This window comes from Otolemur garnettii, unplaced genomic scaffold (assembly GCF_000181295.1).
Source record: "Otolemur garnettii isolate 467f Iridium unplaced genomic scaffold, OtoGar3 scaffold00020, whole genome shotgun sequence".
Taxonomy (NCBI): Eukaryota; Metazoa; Chordata; class Mammalia; order Primates; family Galagidae; genus Otolemur; species Otolemur garnettii.
In genome coordinates, this window is record NW_003852415.1 from 17,094,668 (window position 1) to 17,113,597 (window position 18,930).

The 18,930-nt window shown below is 42.3% G+C and overlaps 1 protein-coding gene across 3 annotated transcripts in view; it reads left to right on the forward strand.

Moving 5' to 3' along the window:
* Positions 1-18,930, forward strand: part of DGLUCY (D-glutamate cyclase) — a 110,859-nt gene that overhangs the window by 19,928 nt on the left and 72,001 nt on the right. Inside the window, exon 1 of one of the 3 annotated variants that reach the window (XM_023511561.1) lies at positions 18,289-18,293. The exons of the other annotated variants lie outside the window; for them this stretch is intronic. The gene's annotated coding sequence lies outside the window, so the exon portion shown is untranslated. Of the gene's footprint in view, positions 1-18,288; positions 18,294-18,930 lie in introns of those variants that run through there. 3 annotated transcript variants of the gene reach the window in all.

Consider the following 18,930-nt stretch of genomic DNA (forward strand, 5'->3'; position numbering starts at 1 on the left):
CTGGATTCGAACCTGCCAGCTCAGGTGTATGTGGCTGGCACCTTAGCCACTTGAGCCACAGATGCCAGGCCACTTTGCCCATTTTTTTAATTGGGCTGTTGATTTGGGGTTTTGTTGTGATGTTACTGAGTTGTAGGAGTTCTTTTGATCAATCTTAATCACTATGGTTTTATAAATCTTGATATCTAGTAGAGGACAGGCCCCCTTCCCTAACATACCCTTGTTTGTTTCCCTTTTTGAAAAGTGATTTGGTATTTCTTGTCCTGTTACTCTTCCATATAAATTTTGGAATCAGCTTATTCAGCTCTTTTTTAGAAACCTGTTAGAATATTGCTTGGAACTGCCTAGAACAGGCATCCTCACACTACGGCCCGTGGGCCACATGTGGCCCACCGAGGACATTTATCCAGCCCAGTGGGTGATTTTGCCGCCGCTGCCTGTCCTGCTTAGCAGCCGACTCATCCATGGCCCACAGCCTGGCCCTCCAACGGTCTGAGGGACAGTGAATTAGCCCCCTGTTTAAAAAGTTTGAGGACCCCTGGCCTAGAATGTACATGTCATTTGGGGGAGAACTGATATCCCTATGATACTGAGTCTTTCTATCATGAACGTGTTGTCTCTCCATTTATTAGTTCTTTGATGTCTTCCAGTAAAGTTTTACCATATAGGGCTTTCACATGTTTTGTTAGCTTTACTCCTAGGTATTTGATATTTTTTCATGCTGTTATAGATGTTATCTTTTTTTTTTTTTTTTTTTTTTGAGACAGAGCCTCAAGTTGTTGCCCTGGGTAGAGTGTCATGGCATCACAGCTCACAGTAACCTCCAACTCCTTTTCATAGAGGAGTTGCTTAAGCGATTCTCTTGCCTCAGCCTCCCAAGTAGCTGGGACTACAGGTACCTACCACAATGGCCAGCTATCGGCTATTTTTTTTGGTTGTAGTTGTCATTGTTGTTTGCCAGGCTTGGGCTGGATTCAAACCCGCCAGCTCTGGTGTATGTGGCTGGAGCCTTGGCCACCTGAGCTACAGGCGCTGAGCCCAGATGTTATCTTTTAAAATTAAATTTTCTAATGGTTACTGAGAATGGAAATGCAATTGACTTTTACGTACTGATTTTGCATCCAGAAATCTTCTGAACTTTACCAAGTTTAATAATTTATCTATAGATAATGTTGAGTTTCTCCAACTTTATCTGTAGATAATCTGCAAACACAACATCTGCAAACTTTTTTTTTCCTTCCCAAGCCTTATACATTTGTATCATTTTTATTTGCTTTTTTATTTTTATTTTTTAAAGAGACAAGGTCTTGCTCTGCCTCCCATGCTGGAGTGCAATGGCATGATCATAGCTCACTGCAACTTTGAACTTCTAGACCAAGTGATCTTTCTGCCATAGCCTCCTAAGTAGCTGGGACTATGGCATGCACCAGAATGCCCAGCTAATTTTTCTTATTTTATATAGAGAGAGGGGTCTCACTATATTGCCCAGCCTGGTCTTGAACTCCTGGGCTCAAGTGATCCTCCATCCTTAGCCTCCCAAAGTGCTGGGATTACAGGTGTGAGCCACCATACTGGCCCTGGTTTCTTTTCTTAATACTCTGCATAGGCTGTATAATGTGGTGATAATGGGAGTTCTTAGGCCTTGCTCCTGATCTTAAAGGGAATTATTTCAACATTTCACCATTAAATATGGCATAAGTTTTTGTTCTTTTTTTTAACCTTGCTAGATGTTCTCTATCAAGTTCTAGTTCAAATTAACTGAATTTTTATTACTGATGTTAAATGCTTGGTTTTTGCGCATTTAATAAGATGTATTTTTTGCCTTTAATTTGGTAAGTTCCCATTCAATGGGTATAATGCACAAGTATGTAGCACAGGTATACAATGCATGGGTATACAGCATGCTTCCTGGGTGAAGGACCCCACTACAAATCAGACTTTACATTATCAATGCAAACAGTGCAACCTAATTGTATGTACACTCATCCTAATCTGAAATTTAAATATAAATATGATGAATTACATGATATTAATATTATTAGTCTTCAACTGACAGAGGATACAGGAGAGGGGCGAGGTCTGAGAGAACAGGTCTTCTCAGGGAGACCACGAGGATGCACCTGCAGGGCCCTCTCCATGGTGACTCAACACTTGAGAATTTATAGGTTTAACTTCCTGGAACTTGGAAATTTCCAAGTTCTGTGAAATCCTGTAGTTCTGTAGGGGCTGAAGTCGCATCTCCCGCTTGATTCAAACTGGCCAATAAGAAGGGTGCCTGTGGGGTGGAACTTTTTAACTATCAATAAAAAGGGAAAGACCAAGCCAATTGGGAGCTCGGCCATTTGGAAATCTATGCCGTAAGCTCCCGGCTGATGAATAAAGCTCTTCCTCTTATAACTATGGTGTTTGGGTGCTCTTTCTCTCCATTGGGCCTCGTCTTCCAGCAACAAAACCAATCTTGGATTCCTGGGGTAATCCCAACTTGGTTAATGATATATAGGGTGACCAGATTTCAACATTTATAAAGAGGGATAACATGGGGGGGCCAGGGCAGGGCCTGACAACAATGCAAACTTTGATAAGCAGTTCTCGATAATCACTTCTCAACAATTATTTGTTATTATTATAGTTTAACATTATAAAATTAACAAAAATAATATAAATCTCATATTTTGGCGAAATAGCCACATGGCAGCTGAAAACCGTATATTCCCTTCCTGTCCTCCCGCCCCTTGGTGCATTCTTTCCAAAAATCGGGACTTTTTTAAAACGCCGCGGGACGCAGGACAAATTGTTAAAAATTGGGACTGTCCCGCCAAAAGCAGGACGTCTGGTCACCCTAATGATATATTAATTTTTTTATATGTTATAGGGGAGGAAAATGTATAATACCTTTCTCCTCATTTTAAGGGAGTCACTTCTGTAACAGAAGACAGGTTAAAAAGAGAAAAACGTAACAGATTTATTTGATCCAGTTTTACGTGATATGATTCTTTACACGGAAAGACTGAGGGAAAACTCTTTTTATGCTTTGGTTTGATGAGCACTGGGCTGTCATGTAGAAATGTGATTGGACAAAGGGGAGAGATTTAATGCTAGTAGACTGAAGGGGGAAGCCAGCAAGGCCTGTCTGTTCAGATTCTTTTGATCTTTCTGTGTGGATTTCTTCAATCCCAGGTACAAGATAGGACCTCTTCTGGAATGAAGGTCTTAAGACTTACTTTCAGAGAAAAGTAGGTCAGAGAATTTCTTTATGGCCAGTTCTTACACAGACAGGCAGCGGGAAGAGTGGAGTAATATTTCTAGGTTTTATGGCTGGCTTTAGGAGAGGAGGCTTCTATTTTCTATGAGCCTGCCTTGAGGAAGAATTCTAGCTCCTATGGCCTGCCTCAGGGCAGAGAAGGGAGCAGGAAACAGCAGGGTGGAAGAAGGTCAGAAAGATCTTCCCTTCTGAGCCCCTTTCAGTGTCCTTTAGTTTAAAGGACTCCTCATACCAAATCTCCAGGCTTTGGAGTATTATTTTCTGAACCCCAACAACACGTTGCTGGACTCAGTTTGCTAGTATTCTGTTTAGAATTTTTTGATATTTATATTCAAGAGTGAGATTGACCTGTTACTTTGCTATCTTACTCTTTGTCTTCTTTGAGCCCTGAGGGGTTTCTTTGATCCAGATAAACTTTTCTTGGAACTAAGACAGCATTCTCTGCCTAAGAACAGTGAATCTGTGGCATTCGCTCACTTGGTAATGTATCAGTGACATATAAGGATTTGTATTTTGATGAAGTATGAATTTGAATTATATTGAATTCACTTTAAAGACCGTGTGCTAAGTGGGTAGGCTTGACTGGGGCTCAACAAACTTTTATGTAAAGGACCAGGTAGTAAATATTTCAGGCATTGTGGGACACATATATCTCTGTTTCTATTAGCCATTGTTCTTCAGAGAGACAGAATCAATAGGAGATATATTAATAGATAAAGAGATTTGTTATTAGTAATTGGCTCCTAGGATTATCTCACTATCTGCTATCTGCAAGTCGTACACAAAGAAAGCCAGTGATATAAATTTCAGTCTGAGTCCAAGGGCCTGAGAAGCAGGAATGCTGATGAGGGTAAACCAGTCCAAGGACAGAAGACCAATGTCCCAGCTCAGTCAGTCAGGCAGAGAGCAGATTTTTCCTTCTTTCACATTTTGTTTTAGGCAGGTCCTGTGGATTGTATGATGACCACTGACATTAGTGAGAGTGGATCTTCTTTACTCAATCTGCCAATTCAAATGTTAATCTCATCCCCAAACACCTTCATGGATATACCCAGAAATAATGTTTAACCAAATATCTGGGCACCCTGCAAGGCAGTTGAGTTGACACACAAAATTAACCATCAGATTGTTCCTCCTCCTTCTTCCCTTTCTTCTGCTCCTCTTCTATCACTTTCTTCTCCTCCTTCGCAGCTCTTTAAAAATGTGAAAACCGTTCTTAGCTCACAAACCGTACAGAAAAATGTTTGCCAACTTGGTTTATCTCTCAATGTCCATATCTCAATGACATTTTGTTGTTTCCCATAATAGAAAGATGCTTGTATGATTTCCCAGAATAAATAATCTATGAAAGTCCAGAGTCTAATAAACAACTACCTCCTATTAGTAATTCTGCTGCCACCTCTCTACCCGGAAGATTTACCACCTTCTGAAATGAATACCAACTTGGGCAAACCCTAGTAAGTGCCCAACCACCTAGGCATTGGTGTGAGAATTATAATACTCAAGTCATGTTTGACTTCTGCAATTATAAGAGATAAAGATATGATATACAAGATAACAAACATTATTAGCATGTACTGAGTATTATAATTTTTTGTTTGTTTTGAGACAGAGTCTAAGTTTGTTGCCCTTGGTAGAGTGCTGTGGCATCATCGCTCCCAGCAACCTCGAACTCCTGGGCTTAAGCAATATCAATATTCTTGGCTCGGCACCTGTGGCTCAAGCGGCTAAGGCGCCAGCAACATACACCTAAGGTGGCGGGTTCAAATCCAGCCTGGGCCCGCCAAACAACAATGATGGCTGCAACCAAAAAATAGCCGGGCGTTGTGGCAGGCGCCTGTGGTCCCAGCTACTTGGGAGGCTGAGGCAGGAGACTCGCTTGAGCCCAGGATTGGAGGTTGCTGTGAGCAGTGAAGCCATGGCACTCTATCCAGGGGGACAGCTTGAGGCTCTGTCTCAAAAAAAAAAGCAATCTTCTTGCCTTGGTCTTCTGAGTAGCTAGGACTACAGGTGCCACCACGTGCTTGACTATTTTTAGAGACAGGGTCTTGCTCTTCCTCAGGCTGTTCTAGACCCCTGAGTTCAAGCTATCCACCCACCTCGGCCTCCCAAAGTGCTAGGATTACAGGCATGAGCCACTGCGCCTGGCCAGAGTATTACAATTTTAATACAGTTTCTTTCTTAAAGTGTGTATACATTTGGGGGGGCACACCTTCTGTATACTGGCTATTTAATAACATTCAAAATCTAGTGAAGTTTTGGCTATTCTGAGGAACAACTTTACAGTTTAATTGAAAATGGCATGCTGGGCCACACAGCAAATTCCCTTCCTTTTCTTTAATAAGTCAAACCCGGTGCTCAGGCTATCAGATCTGGAAGTGTTCATGGCTTGCTGAGCAGAGACAAAAGGAAAAAGGATTAGGTTATAATCTAAACACAATGGATTTGTAAGGAAACAAAGCAGCCTGGGCTACAACCTTTTCTTGCTCTGGTTTTCTAGCAGCAAATCTATGTTTGGCAAGGAATGTGATGGAAACTTCTCCCCACCTGGTGGCCAGTGTTTTCTTGAACTGCAGTATCTTTCTTTGGCTCCTGGGTAGGGCTGGCCATCTTCCATGGAGCAAGGGGACACATACCTTGAGGGCCACCCACGGATCTGTGCTCAGCAAAGGAAAAATGTAGTAAAAGTGGAAGACCTTGCCAGATATTGTGCTGGGTGTTTGACTAACACGATTTAATCTTCCAACAACCCAGAGAGATATTGAGATTATATCTCCATTTGCCAAATGACAAAAACTGAGGCACAAATATGCAAATGAACTTGCCTAAGACCACCCACTTAGTAAGAAGTGGAGTCACGAATTAAACCCAGAATCCTTGCCGTTTCCACCCAGACATGTGCCATCATAAGGGGACATTGCCTTCTACATTTGTTCCTCTGTATATAGCCTCCTCTTCTAATCCAAACAGGTTCCACTTACTAGGACTTGCCAAAAAAGCCACTGGCTCTTACCAAGAATAAGGCAAATACAACAAACCATTTTTTGAAAATGAGATTACATTTGTCAAGCACTTAGCCCAGTGCCTGGTACTTTCTAAAATACTCAGGAGACGTTAGAAGCCCCAGGACAGGGTATTACCATTTACAGAAGGTTCCCTGACCATTTGGTAACAAACACTTATCTAGTAATTTCATGGATGGTCAAAGTAGGAAGAACAAATAGCCTTATACTCAAGAAGTGTATAATCCAATTGGGGAAACTAACTTAGTATTTAGAAACAGAAACTGAAAACTTATCAGTAGCTTGCGTATCCCACAGGGTCCTGGGTTCCAGTCCTGACCCTAGCAACTACTCAATGAATAGGTAGCCTTGGAGAAACAAGGCTTTCACATCTTTTGGGGACTGAGCTTCCTCTTTGGAAAAATGGGGATATCACCAATCTCAATGGGTTTTAATCTTACTATTGGAGACGTAGTTGATAATAAACGGCACACAGGGACTACAGAGTAAAGGAGGAAGTAGAATTAAGCAAAGAAACAGAAGTTCCTTCAAGAACTATGGTTGGGGGTGGTGCCTGTGGCTCAGTGGGTAGGGCACTGGCCCCATATAGCGAGGGCAGTGGGTTCAAACCCGGCCCTGGCCAAACTGCAACAAAAAAAATAGCCGGGCATTGTGGCGGGCACCTGTAGTCCCAGCTACTCAGGAGGCTGAGGCAAGAGAATCACCTATGCCCAAGAGCTGGAGGTTGCTGTGAGCTGTGACGTCACAGCACTCTACTGAGGGTGACAAAGTGAGACTCTGCCTGTAGGGAAAAGAAAGAACTAAGGTTGGAATTGAACAAAAAAGTTCATGAAACTTAGGAAATTGAGAGGTGGGGCAAATGTTGGATGTAGTCCGATCTAGGTATTCACGATGTCGTCATGGCTCTGAGCCTAGCATTTCTACTTGGTGCTCCTCTACGGGTCACTTTTGCCTCCATCAATGGCTTTGCTTGTCACGGTACAACTACTGCAGCAGTTGCAGCCTTCACTTCTTCACCGGGTGCCTTCTGTCTGCTTCATCAGGTAGAGTCCTTCTGATTGGATCATCTTAGCTCACATGAACCAATCCCTACACGCAGGAGGAAGGAATTAGCGGATTGGCTTAGCTTAAGTCACGTGTTCGTTCTTAGTGCCTTGGAAGCCCTTGGATCCCTAAACCGAGATTGAGAGCGCTGGTGGGCAGTGGTGTTCACCAAGGAGAAGGCCGCAGTGATCACAACAGGAAAACGGCTTTTGTAAAATATAAACGCAGGAAGGAGTGAGGTACATATGATTGCAGACGGCAGATTTGGCTGCGCCCTCTTTGGCTGGAGCTGATGTTCTTTGTTTTTGAGAGCTGTAAGAAATAGGACATTTGAAAGGAGGGTGGGAGAGCTGGAAGGGGCACGCTAGCTCGAGGCCCTGGGTGTGCGGGATGGAGGGAGGAACTTAAGCTTTGTGTTGTTGCAGGAAAATAGTGAATTAAAACTGACAGACATGGCTTGGTGCCTGTTGCACAGTGGTTACTGCACCAGCCACATGCACTGAAGGTGGTGGGTTCAAACCTGGTTCTGACCAGCTAAACAACAATGACAACTGCAACAAAAAAAATAGCTGGCTGTTGTGGCAGGTGCCTGTAGTCCCAGCTACTTGGGAGGCTGAGGCAAGAGAATGGCTTGAGCCCAGGAGTTTGAGTTCCTGTGAGCTGTGACGCCACAGCAGTCTACCGAGGGCGACATAGTGAGACTCTGTCTCAAAAAAGTAAAACAAAAAACCAAAAACTGACAGACATACCAACAATATACAGGAAGGAACCTTTAATTACTGTTGAGAACTCAGGTGCCTCAAGGCGTGAAATGCTGAGTTCCAGGGAAACAGTTTTTTCCAAACTCTTTTTTTTTTTTTTTTTTTTTTTTTGAGACTGAGCCTCAAGCTGTCGCCCTGGGTAGAGTGCCATGGCATCACAGCTTACAGAAACCTCCAACTCTTGGGCTCAAGGGAGTCTCCTGCCTCTGCCTCCCAAGTAGCTGGGACTACAAGGGCCCGCCCGCGACAACACCCGGCTATTTTTTGGTTGCAGCCATCATTGTTTGGCGGGACGGGCTGGATTCAAATCTGCCAGCTTAGGTGTATGTGGCTGGTGCCTTAGCCACTTGAGCCACAGGCGCCAAGCCTGTTATTATTTTTTAATACTGCTTGTAATTGGATAATCCAATTTAACATATATATTGGGGTTCTATATCCCTATGACTTATCTTTAGCCCAGGTGGCTGGATCATAATATTGAATTATTCATTGGGGAGGCTACTCCGTTCTCCAACTATTATATCACACTTTTGTCTTTTCAGTTTAGAAGCATAAACTGGAAAGCCTAATAGTTTCCCACTCTCTAGAGAAGGAAGGTTTGATCATATTTACTATCATACAACTCCTGTACCATATATCTGGAAGGTTAATGTTGACCCAGTGTCTACAGATCCAGTAGAGACCTGGTGGAGCTGTCCACTTAATGCTGATCCCCAGATAGCCCCAAGAAACTCTGAGCTTTGGGAATCTACTCAGGGGATTTAGTTCAGTCATGTCTTTGCTCCGCCAGGTAGTTCCAATGGTGCTTTCATTATACATTTTTAGGCCTAGACATGACGGCTTCCCTACCAGAATGCTGAAGTTGTTTCCTTCTCTGGCTAAACAGTTTTGACCTGTGATAGACATTTTTAGTGTCCAGCAGCTTACTCCCACTGCACACTTATAGTGAGTGACATTCGGAGCAACTTCTCTGGCTTCCCAGGGCTATTTGCTGCTCATTGTTTCACCACAGACAAAGCAAGATGTTATATTTAAAGACTGAGCAATGTTTTCTGCCAGGTGGAGGAATAAAGTTTTAGTTTTAGGAGAAAGGTCTGGAGCAGGTTGTTGTAATGCATCATGGAAAGCCTGGTACATAGGCTTTGAATTTCTTTCAGTTATTTTACTTTCAACTGTTATTTCTATGATGGGGTCTCTTCCACTTATTCCTAACATAAGGCTTTCACCTTTTGCCCATCAAGGGTCAGAAAGGTTGGTTATATTTAGTATCAGTGGATTACAGTTTCTCCAGTTACAACCCAGGGAATGAGGCTTACCATCTAACGAGTAACAGTTTTCAGGAGTACAAGGTGAAGGAGCTTTTCCTTTTATTAAATGTACTGGATTACTGTCATTGGGATTAATCACAGGTGCCTAATCTGTGGCCTATGTATCCAAGCAGGAAATCCATCTACTTTACTGCTGTTGGTGTGGACAAGATCACCAAGTAGGGGCTTTTTCACTGTGGTTTCAGCAGACTCAGGCTCCAATCTATAATCCATACCTGGTTACCTGGAGAATAGGGATGGACCGAGGGAGATAAACTAACAGAACATCTATCATTCACCCATTCTGAAATCTTTTTTATTGTTTTTCCCAGTGACATTAGTTGGTTAGTAAGTTCTGTTTCTCCCAGTTCTCTTGGGGTCCCTGGTAAATTTTCTTAAATGGGAGGGGGCTTGTGAAATAGTCTTTTATAGGGTGAGTACCCTGTTCTTTTAATAGGAATACATCTGATCTTAAACAATGCTAATGGTAAAACCTGGATCCACTGAAGTTTAGACTCTTGGCCTATTTTCCTTATACCACCCTTAAATGTTCTATTCATTCTTTCAACTTTTCCAGAACTTTGTGGCCTGTAGGCAGCTGTAGTTTACAGTCAGTTTTCAACATGGTAGAAGTCTGTTGAATCTTAAGATTATGTGTCCAGTTACTGACAGAGCCAGACAAAGCAATGCCAATTCAGAAAGAAAAGTGGCTGCTGTTTCAAAAAGTAAAGAGGACTCTTTTTTTTTTTTCCTCTAATTCCAAATGAGTAATTGACCTTGGGTCTTCTGCTGAGTGCTGGTACCTTATTTTAAGGCCACTCATAACATAGCAACCACAGTTTTTAGCAGACAAAAAGACAGAAAAACAGTTTAACAAATTTTGTATTAACTATATAATGGTAAATTGAAAGAGGCTTCAAACCTAAGTCTTATAAACTGAGAACAGACAACTTTGTTGTTTTAACTAGAGATTTCTTTTTCATTATAATCAATTACATACAAAATTCTTTCTAAATTCGTCTTCACAAACCTTCATGACTTGCACACACTGTCTTTCTAGTTTCTTTTTTTTCTTTCTTTCTTTTTTTTTTTTGAGACAGTCTCACTTTGTCACCCTTGGTAGAGAGCTATGGCATCATAGCTCACAGCAACCTCAAACTCTTTGGCTTAAGTGATCCTCTTGCTTCAGCCTCCCAAGTAGCTATGACTACATGCACTCGCCACAATGCCTGCTATTTTTGTTGTTGTTGCCATTGTTATCTAGCAGGCCCTGGCCGGGTTCTAACCTGCCAGTCTCATTGTATGTGGCCAGTGCTGTAACCACGGAGCTATGGGTGCCGAGCATCACACACCATATTTCAATATTTTAAAATTACCCATTTTTGTCTTAAATCTTCTTTTTTAAAGCCACCAGTTACTTTAAGACAAAAAGTTTTCATACAAGATTCTTTCCTATACAAAATTTTTCTCTTTTCTTTTATTCTTCTTAACCAAAAATACATTTTCATACCCACGTCTTTCTACATATCTCTGTCCTCCTTACTGGTTCCTTTTATTTTAACTTCAAACTCTGGGCAGGGGGAAGGAAGGTTCTATACAAAGTCTCAGTCAGGCTTCTCTGAAAGTCTGCAATGTTAAAGGAGTTAGATATTTAACTTAACTTTAAGATTCTGTCCAAATAGTGGGGTAGGGTAATTGAACTTGATCTCCCAATGGCAAAGAAGCTGTAGAATATACAAGGGGTTGTATTTTCCTTTCTACTTTAGAGATGGAGCCACAAAAGCAGGTCTATTGTTGGGGCCTATGTAAAGAGGCAGGCCATACTTGTGGATACTTTTTCTAAATAGAAAATGTGTGACTTCTTTGGCTTTTTCACTCTGAGTTGGAAAAGCTTCGACCCACCCTGAGTAAGTACATACAAATACCAGCAGTTATTTATTTCTTCTGTTTGAAGGCATTTCAGTAAAGTCCACTTGAATGTTTTCAAAGGGCATAGTTCTTACACTTTGAATACCGGGGGACTGACAAGGGCCTTGTTTGGTGTTAAATTGGCTGCAGGTAACACATCTTTGACTTACTATTTTTTCCAGGCTTGCTTTCCTAGTAGTTGTTCCTAAGTGTCCTAGATAGGTGGACTCATACACAGCCTGCACTACAGTAGTTCTTAATAATTCTGGCACATCTATTCCTCCATCCGGTAAATGTATCTAACCATAAGGCATACTTTGAATCAGTATAAATGCTGTGTATCTTATCTTAACTTAATTCCAGAGCTCTGGTGAGTGCTATAATTTCTGCCTTTGGGCAGATGTCCCAGGCAGGAGTCCTTCGGTTTGCTCTTGTGTTAACTACTTCAATTCTTTTTTTACTGTATTCTGGTGTTACATTTGGGACCCAAGGTCATAGAGCTGCCAATCCACATTGGCTTGCTGCTACCTGGCATGCTTCTGCATCAGTCTTAGTACTTCTTAAAATAACATGTGTTTGCCTCTTTTGGTGTCCTTTGCAATGCATTGCTGTCATCTTGCTAGGTTTTCACACAACCTCCAATAAGTTTAATATCTCTTGGTAATATTTAATTTGTTTTCCAGCTGAGTATAATAGTTTTTTTTCTCTATACAATGGATCATGCACATACAGGGTGAAAAAGGCATACTTTGAATCAGTCTGAATGCTGACTATTTTATCTTTACTTAATTCCAGAGCCCTGGTGAGTGCTATAATTTCTGCTTTGGGGGCAGATGTCCCAGGCAGGAGTCCTTGCATTTTTATTATATCACTATCTGTAACTACTGCATATCCTGCCTTTTGATATCTATAAAACTGCTACTATCCACAAATAAAGTCCAATCAGGTTTTGTCTTAAAATTAGTTTATCAGTTTCTTGTACAAGTAGAGCTGTTGCTGCTAGAGCTCTTAGACTGGGTGGCATCTAGCCACTCTGTCCAGTTGTGTAGACAAGCATCTAACAGGCTGAGTCCATGACCCCAGGATCTGTGCTAAAACTCTCACTGCCATCTTTTCTGTCTCTGTTACATACAAAGCAAAAGGTTTAGTCAAGTCCGGGAGGCCAAGTGCTGGAGCTGTCATTACCTTTTCTTTAATGGCTTGGAATGCTTTTTTTCTGGGGGACCACCTACACTAGGGGCTCCTTATTGCCCCGCTTTGTGGCTTCATACAAGGGCTTAGCAAGCACAGCAAAATTCAGGATCCGTAGGCGACAGTAGCCAGCTGCCCCTAAAAATTGCAACTGTGGCCTGGCCTTGGGAACAGGCAGGTTACAAATCATCTGCTTTCTTTCAGGAAATTTTATATCCTCAGTTCTCTAAATGTTTGAAGAATATATTAGTTCCTTGGGTACTAATATATTAGTCTTTTCTAGTCTCATGGCCTAATAGTAAATCATCCATGTATTGCAGTAAGGTCTACGGGAACTCTTGTGCAGGAAAGGTTGACAGGCTCCCTTGTCAGTAAATGTTATGGCCTTATTTGTACTTCAGGTGGACCTTCTGGATTAGGATTTATTACTACTTGGCCTTTAAATTTTTCACCAGGTCTTTTAATCTTGTTTTTCTGCTTTAGCTACCATTGCAATTGCCACCTGTCCTTTCAGCCACCAGGGTGGCTCTAGCACTAGTGTCAGCTAAGTGTCTGTGTATGGGAACTGAGCAGGGTGTCCAGGCTTGCCAGTCACTAGTCTCTATACGTCCTTGACTAGACTTACATCTCCCTTCTGATGGCCAGCCTACTCCAAAGGATGCCATTCCAGCTCACAAAGCTTTCTCAACCTTTTAGGGGTCATAATAACTCCATAGTCCCATACAAAGCCTTTGTTAAAATTGTGAACCATTAACCCTAGGGGAGTTTCCTTAGAAGGCACAGAACCCATCCCTGCTGCCCAGTCAAACAAAGGGGGAGAAAGGGTTTGAGGATCTCTCAGGCACTCACCTGGCCACGCCTCGCACCAGGCTTTAAGGAGAATCTTAGCTAAGGTGCACCCATACAAGACAGCAAGTCACCATCATGCCTTGAGATGTCCCCACGGAACTGTAGATTAGGGCCCAGTTGAGCTCCATAACTCTAACTATAGTCCTGGAGCTATACAAATAGTCACTCACTCTTTCACACACCACTTACTCAAAAGGCTGAACAATTTCTCCCAGTCCCTTTACCTTGTGGAGACTCTTTGCCTCCTCCTGTTTTTCTTTGCCCCTCTTACTGAGGCCCCCTGCCTGAGGGAGGTCAATTTGCCCCTCTTACTATGAGACCCCCTGCCTCATGGAGGTCAATTCTCTTCCCCCATTTCCTTTGTACTGAGGCTCCTGCCTCAAGGAGGTGATCAAACTCCTCTTCCACTCTCTGGAGTGGGCTTTACTAGTATTATACCCCCTTTTAATCCAGTTCACCTTACCTAAGTCTGATTGTGCACTTCCCTGTATGTTCGTTCCTCTGCTGGTGAGCTGCTGCTGCAGAGGACCTCCCTGCTCTCTGCCGAGGTCCCCTCCATGTAATCTGCATAGGCGCTCTATTAGGGAACAGCGTCAGTCAGGGTGCTGAGGGAGTACCATCAAGGGGTTCTATACACAAGGAGGGGGAAGCCCCCTGCATCTCTAAGTCCTAATCTGCCTGCTCATTTTCCTGGTCCAGGAACCAGAAATGTTGCAGGAAAACAGAAAATTAAAACAGACACTTACACCAAAAATGTAGAGGAAGGAACCTTTAATTGCTGGCAAGAACTCAGGTGCCTCAAACTCTTTTATACGTTTTTTTCTTCTGCTCAGTATCAGCTACATAGTTACAGTTATAACAAAGGGGACAAAGTGTTAATGATTATATTTCTTAAGAAACCAGGGTGCTGTGATCTGTTACATAGTTTTGTTTTTTTTTTTCAAGGTTATTTTAGCTCAGTGTAAAATTTGCTCTTATCTTTGGAGGAGGAGTTCTGCAGCTGCCTGCTGCTTCCTCTGGATCATTAAGAAGTTTATGTTTTTCTTATCCTTCGTATGAAAGTGTAGGAATTATTACTGAAAAAAAAAATCTGAATTAAAGTGGTCAAAATAAGAACAAAAAAAGAAGTAAAAGATTTATTTCTCCTTCCTCAGTGTGAGCCTGGGAGTTTTGGTGCAGCATTCATCTAGATTACTAGCAAATTCAGGAAATGGACCTGCTTCCTCCTATTATAAAGGCCAATCTTTTATTCATTAAATGGGGTATTTACTTTGCCTTAAAATGTACAGCGTGGGGGTTAGAAAAGAAGGGAACCCACAATTGCTGAGAGTCCACTATGTGCTGATTCTGGGCTGTAGGCTTTTTCTGCATTTTTTCCTTTTAAAGCTTTCTAATCTTATTTTGGAAGACCTCAGACATGGTTTGTTGTTGTTGTTATTTGCTTGCTGGCTTGCTGGAGAAAAAGTGCAGACACACCTTTCTCATGAGAGAAATTTCATCTCTCAGGCCAGGCATGGTGGCTCACATCTGTAAGTTTAGCCCTCTGGGAGGCTGAGACAGGTGGATTGCCTGAGCTCTGGAGTTCTAGAGCAGCCTGAGCAAAGGGAGACCCCATAGGAAATAGAAGTAGAAAAACTAAAATAGAAAAGCTAGCCAGGCATTGCGGCAGACACCTCTAGTGGCTGAGACAAGAGATCTCATTGAGATCTCTTGAGCCCAAGAAACTGAGGTTTCTGTGAACTATGACGCTGCAGCACTCAACCCTAGGGCAACTGAGTGAGACTCTGTTTAAAAAAAAAAAAGAAAGAAAGGAATTTCAACACTCAGCTTGTGAGCAATGTGAGGGACAGAGATTAAAGAAAGAGAAGACCATCATCGTTTGACACTGAAGAAAGGCTACATAGGAATGTGTGTTTTATAATGCAAAATGAAAAAAAAAAATCAACAAAGGATTGTAGGGTTTGGAGCAGAGAAATGACAAAGGTGGAAGGGAAGAAACCATTTTCTGCTGTAAGACATGTAAGAGGAAGCCTGGACTTCATCCTGGAGGTTGCTTCAAGAAGTATCACACTCGAAAAAATTATAAATAAAAATAAACAAAAATATTATTTTATATGACACAAAAACAGAGACACAGATCTATGGAATAGGATAGAGAATCTAGAGATGAACCCAGCCACATATTGTCATTTAACATTTGATAAGTCTAACAAAAACATGCAACGGGGGAAAGAATCCTTATTTAACAAATGGTGCTGGGCGAACTGGTTATCCACATGCAGAAGACTGAAACTGGACCCACACCTCTCACCATTGACAATTGATTCTCCTGGGATAAAATTTTAAATTTAAGACAGGAAACAATAAAAATTCTAGAAGAGTGTGGGGAAAACATTTGAAAATATTGGTCTGGGAAAATACTTTATGAGGAAGACCCTCTAGCAATTGCACCAACACCAAAAATAAATAACTGGGACTTGATCAAGCTAAAAAGCTAAGGGTACCACACAAACAAGGCAGACAGCCCTCAGAGCAGGAGAAGATTTTTGCATGTTATGCATCTGACAAAGGCCTGATAACTAGAATCTCAAACAATAAGAAAAGTGCAAACAACCCTCTTTATAAGTGGACAAGTGATTTGAACAGAAACTTCTCCAAGGGTGACAAATGAATGGCCAACAAACACATGAAAAAATGTTCATCATCTTTAATCATCAGAGAAATGCAAATCAAAACCACTCTGAGATATCACCTAACCCCAGCAATATTAGCCCACATCACAAAGTCCCAAAACACCAGATGCTGGAGTGGACGTAGAGAAAAGGTAACACTCCTAACTGCTGGTGGGATTAGGAACTAATATAGCCCTTTTGGGGAGAAGTATGGAGAATCCTCAAAGATCTAAATGTAGACCTTCCATTTGACCCTGCAATCCCATTACTAGGTATCTACCCAGAAGAACAAGATATCTGATAGGAGGCCCTGAACAAGTGCTGGAATAAGCCATTGCCTGTGTGCATCGTCCTCTGGAGGACGGTGGAGTGGGAACTTTTTGAAGCCTTAGGCCGCATCATCCCCAAGATGATGCTGAGTAGATAGTAAGCCTCTTATTTTTTAAGGTCACACACAACAAAAACACGGAAACTCAGAATGGCAAAGGCCCCCGAGAGCAGTCATAAGGTGTAGCAGCAGCTGCAGGAGAAGTAACTGCAGGCAAGTAGATTGTGCCCCTTTTCTTTATGTTCTGTTTTTAGCTGTGTTTTTCAGAACAAGTAGGTACCATGGTGATAGGTACCATAGAAATAGATGGAGCACGCGGCCCAGCACAGGGCTGCCAAGCCGTTCCCTGGAAATGCACCAAGAGCTGCTAGGCAGAGTCCAGGGACGCCGCCTCCCCAGGCCTGTCAGCTGCCTGGCTAGGAGAAAGGGCCCCTGGATTTAGACTAATTGAGAGGATTCTCTCTGTCTCACTGTGATCGTCCGAGGTCCCCAATGGTGCACCCTCCCTCCGCGGGTACCTGTGAACTTTCTCTCTGAGTCCTCCAAGGGAACTCACTTAAGGAAGTTTGCTTTTGCCCAGCACAGTGATCATTTCAGCTAACAGTGACCTCAAAACTAACACTGCCAGCATTCCTGTCCCCACAGTTGGGAGCACACGTTCCCATCCTGTCTGGACATGGAACTGTTTTGATGGTTTTATACAATAGGTAGTAAAGAATTTGTGGGTCAGGGACTGAATCCCAAACATCTGATGCTCGGGAATACTCATGAAATGATTTGTCAGAGGATCTAACCCAGAAAGCCACGTGAGATAAGCATAGTCACATCTGAGATGGTGGTTTGCAGTTTGTGAAGCCTCAGGCAGTGCACAGTGAGGGCCAGCCTTAACTGTTCTTGGATGCAGCCCAAATGGACTGAAAGACCCTTGGAAACAATTACTGGAGCCATCCCACAGCACTTACATAACCAGCTTTGCATGGCTGTTGATGGATGAATATAAATGAACCTAGTCAGGCTTCACTCATTTTTATTTGGATTTAGACCAGTTATATGTCTTCTGGAGTGTAACTTACTATACACACACCCCCTTTAAACCTAACTACTATACACACACCCCCTTTAAACCTACCTACTCTATTAAGACGTAGCATGTGAAGATCAAGTTTAAAGGTCATCTGTTATATCTGTCCCACAGTACCCATTTCTGTAGTAGGGCTCTGTTGTGTATATTTGTTTCCATGTGCTCATGCTGTCAAGTGGCATACTTCTTCAGGGCAGTGCAAGTGTAATTCTAGACTAAATATATAGTTTGGAGACCCGTAATTCTAAGCAGTAACCAGCTGAAGTTAATTTTATTCTCAATTAAACATACATACATACACACCTCCTCAACAAAGGAATCTTTTTTAAAAAACAAAACTTAATGATTAATAGAATCATCGATGCAGGAATAATTGCTTGAGTAGTCACAGATGATAGCGATGACAGAACTGGAAGGTGCTAATGAAATGTCTGTCTTGCATGTGTGGCATTTGACATCAAGACATGGAGGCCCAAAGAGTTGGGACCCTTTGCTGTTTAGTTCAGCATGTTTTCTGTGTTTCCAGGTCATTACCACTCTGACAAGCTCTTTCCTAGTGGTGGAGATGCATAGAGTGCTGCTGAAAGTGCCCTTGAAGAAGGCTTGTCGGTCGTGCCATTGGTTGAACTGTACAGTGCAAGGATAATGAGACATCATTAAAGCAACTACCTGGCTTATCTCCCAGGGACTTGCCCATGGGACCATATGACTCAGCATTTATTGCTGGCAGCATCATACACTCAACTACATGTGGATTTTGTGGGTCATATTTCATGGTTACAAGAATTTGGCCTGACAGAGCTGTTGCAGAAACTCTGTATTAAATAAGCAAACACATGTGCTCTAGTTTTACAGGCCAAACAAACTGTGAAAACAGAAGGGCTGGCCTTTCTTGCCCACAGCAGTCATACCTGGAGTTTTGCCACTTAGTTGGGTTGCTTTATTTTGCTAACCAAAAACAGATTTGCTTTGAAGAATGAGGCTCTCAAGTATTCTATAACTCTCTAAGAATGGACATTCATAGTCATGCTGGGCAGAGAGAGTTATTCCCCAATTTTCAAAGAATCATAAAGCTGATGTTTGGCCCATATGAAGCATACACACAAGAACCTTCTGTGCCCAAGATAAGCTCCTCTCTACAGCCTCACAACAGGAACTCTGAGGTTAGAGAATATTTGATAGCTGGTGTTTGTTGCTTTTCACACCAGTGATTTGAAATTTAACATTTAATGTGAATGTTTCTTAATCACAATTTACATGGTCTTGCTCCATTGCCCAGCTAGAGTACAGTAGTGTCATCATAACTCTCGCTGCAACCTCAAATTCCTGGGCTCACATGATCCTCCTGCCTCAGCCTTCTCAGTAGCTTGGACTACAGGTGGGAACCACCACATCCAGCTAATTTTTTTATTTTTTCATAGAAACAAGATCTTGCTATTGCCCAGGCTGGTCTCCAACTTCTGGCCTCAACCCATCCTTCCACTTAGGCCTTCCAAAGTGTTAG